General features: G+C 40.9%; 1 long non-coding RNA gene across 1 annotated transcript; it reads right to left on the bottom strand.

The window, feature by feature from the left end:
• Window positions 1-1,616: 1,616 nt before the first annotated feature.
• LOC115264823 (uncharacterized) lies at window positions 1,617-3,012 on the bottom strand. Its single transcript, XR_003896370.2, has 3 exons — window positions 2,805-3,012; window positions 2,427-2,745; window positions 1,617-2,195 (listed from the first exon to the last, which is right to left on the bottom strand). It is a non-coding gene; the product is annotated as an uncharacterized LOC115264823 (long non-coding RNA).
• Window positions 3,013-3,501: the final 489 nt, after the last annotated feature.

The raw sequence follows: 3,501 nt of genomic DNA, 5'->3' as shown, positions 1-3,501 counted from the left end.
AGCTTTGCTGATGTGACTTTCCTATTAGGCAATTCTCTCATCTCATGTTTGTCTTCAAAACCTTATCAAGCTTAGAAAATTGAAGTTGATAAACAATACATTACAAGGTTCGAATTCCCATAGAATGAGATCATTCATTCGCACTACAACACCATAGGAGATAATACCACATTGGCTGATTACAGTACAAATGTGAAAAATCTCCCTTTTCCCCCTATCCGCAACCCGGGGACGCGCCCTGTTGGATTTCGAAAGCCTCGGAGAATATTACAAACCTTCAATGGCATTCCCATAAACTAACCCACATTGCCCATTCAGGGGTCTGACTGGGCCTATTACCCTCCCTCAGTTTGTAATATTCTCTCCAACTTGGAATTATATTTTCCCGGCACATAAATGACTTCGACAAATGTTCGATATACTATGCAGCGTCATGATCAGTATAGCTATATCAGATGACTTGGAGATCTGATTCTTACAGAATTGTTTGCCATTGATTATACATTCAGCTATTATAATCATTACTGCAAAGGCCATCGACCACATGCCTGAAATCAAAGCTTCCTGGAAGATATAATCCAAGCCCAGGGGCTACTAACATACATTCATACATACATTTGTCACAATATTCATGTTGAAGTTAAACTCACTTTTAACAATAATTATCAGCTGACTAACGAGCATTTTAGCTCTGAAGTCTTTTAACTTAAGTACTGATAGCCTTTGGGTCTATCTTGTTTTTCCAATTTTTCAGTTTGCTCGAAATAAATAACTAGGTTCGATATTTGAAACTCACTTTTAATAAGTCCAGAGCTTGTTCGCCATGTGCCATCCAGTAGACGTATCGCTCAGCGGAGAGAAAAGCGCAGATATAGGCAAACGGACTAGAGGATGCGTTGCAATAACAGAATAGCAGAAGAAGTTACAACGGTTCATGAATGCTAGTTGCTAGAAATATTTAAGTTAATTAGGTTCACCATGTCCTCTCAAATAAGGTACACCGGGGCAAGTTGAAACGGGTGGGATACAACGCGAAGTTTTGAAAAAGACCTCAATAAAATTTGGAAAGTTATAGTTTTCCGAAAGATTGTTTGATAAAAAAAAATATGTGTTATAGCTTTCAAACCGTTTATCATGATTGAATAATATCACGTTAACCCTCTGTTTCATCTTACCCCGCTGTACCTTAGCAAAGGAAGCTATACATAGGTTCATTAAAGTTAGTGAATAATACTCTGCATATAGAGTTGATTAGGTACCATCAAATAGCATAGAAATGCTTACACGCATATTTAGTTTTGATTATCATAACTCCTCTTGTTCTCTTTGCAACAAGGTTGCTCCCTGTTGTTTTTTTTTTTTTTGAAATTTGTAAATTCGTTCATTAACCTAAATTAAGGTGAAACGGGACGCCGTGTTATTTTTCCTATCTTGCCTCTCTTTCTAACAATTTGCCTGAAGATGTTGAAAACCAATCAGCATATGCACTGCAAGTGAGCATACACAATGATAGGTTTTTGTTGCAAAATATGAAGTAGAATCTGAGATTACCATCTTAGTAGCCACAGAGCAATGGCGGATATTTCCTCGACCGTCCCGTCCGCCCTTAAATTAAGAGATACATAAATGTTAATCTATAATGAAGAATTGCTAAATGATACTGGTTCGTTTTCAAATTTTGTATAAGTTCTAGGGGAAATTGTGTATTTTCGGCAGATTTGTTCTCTTCGTCATGGGGAGTATTTTGAAAGCTGTTGAACTCGGAGTTGGCCTCAAATCCTACTCTATACCAAGCTGAATTGTACGACCAAGTTTTCGGAAATTTGGCCGGCAAAACCCCCACATGACGAAGACAATAAACCTGCCGATAATACCCTTCGTCACCCTCTTTGAAAACATAGAAACAATAACAAAGCAATATGTGCGTGAACACTTAAATTTCAAAAGTTCCACTACGATGCATCGCATTGATGAATGCATAACATTATGTATGTTATTTATAATAATCTAAAGAAAGCTACCCCTTCTCATCCTGTGATTTGAATCCACGTTAGCTCGACCAAATCGTGCAACGTGATGGGTGGCGGCTGAGCTGTCTTGAACAGCGGTCGAGACTGGTCTTGGATGGTCCGCCTCTGGAACGGCTCGTCGTAGATGCGCAATGACACTAACGGAGGTTGTTCCGGATAGAAATCCTGTGAAGAGTGGTTCTCGTGATATTTTCGACCGTTCCGAAATCTGTCTTGGTTGCCATGGCCTACCTACCAGTCACAACGGTTGGTCAAATCTCGTGGGGCCAACGACCAACTCGTCCCAATTGACACAATGTCACAAACAATAAAGGTAGCAAAAATCTGGGCAAGTTGATCGGTCGTGTGGTCAAGTTTGACCAACCGTTCGTCTGGTGTGTAGGAACCTTTACTCACGTTCGATCACGAGCGGGTTAATCTGGTGCGCCTTGAAGAACGCTTTTAGCAGCGGATCTGACCACGGAACACATGACGACAAACATCAACATATCGCACTCCGAATCAGGTTGGAACTTTTCAGTAATCGCAGGTCGATTGATCATTTTCAGCCCGGCCATGGAACCGACCGCCCGGGCAAGCAGTGTAACACCGAATCAATAATGAGGTGATCCAACAAGACCAGTGTACAGCTCGATAAATGCAGCGCAATGGTCAGCTATGGAATTTTCCTGCAGGTAGAGGACTCCGCGCCAGACGGACTGGTTCTAGGATAGACCTAAGAGAGGAAACTGATGATAAGAAACTCCACTAACAGGAAATCATTGGAAAACTCACCAGTTTCTTTGAGAATTTTGTTCTTGGGGACAAAATTTGGACAAAATCTTGAAAATTTCAATATTAAACAAAATAGATGCTGGCACCTTTGCTGGCATTTGTACTGGCAGTCGTACGTCAGCTGTCATTTTTGACAACAACAATGCTGCCACTAGTACTGCCTAATCTAGTATAGCCTGCACTCGTACACACTTATCTATAATTGTCCGGTACACGGGAAAATCGCCAGTGTTCCCTCCCGGTTATTCTCCCTGGGTGAGAAGGTCAATTCTCCGTTTCTGCAGTGAAATGGTGCATAAAGCGTGGGTATTATGATTCCTTGTCTAATTTTATGTTGTTTGAGCAAAACTTTGGGCAACAGTGTTGTTGTTTTCTCCATTTCTTGCAACATAAACAACACAGTTTTCCAATGTTTTGCTCAAACAGCATCAAATTAGGCAAGGAATCATAATACCCACGCTTTTTGCACCATATCATTGCAGAAACGGAGAATTGACCTTCTCACCATACTAAAATTCAGCTCATTACTACAAATCTAGTACTACACCGAACGTGCCCCATTGGAAGATCGACATCGGTTCCCCTGCTACATACGTTTCGTTGGTGCGCATGAACATGTGGGAGAAGTTCCTTTGCAGCGCCAACATTTCCCCTTTTAGCCGGTTTATCGTGGTTAACAATTCGGGATGCTGGTAGT

Source organism: Aedes albopictus, chromosome 2 (assembly GCF_035046485.1).
Source record: "Aedes albopictus strain Foshan chromosome 2, AalbF5, whole genome shotgun sequence".
Lineage (NCBI taxonomy): Eukaryota > Metazoa > Arthropoda > Insecta > Diptera > Culicidae > Aedes > Aedes albopictus.
Note: the sequence above shows the minus strand (reverse complement) of the source record. Positions and strands in the feature narration are given on the sequence as shown.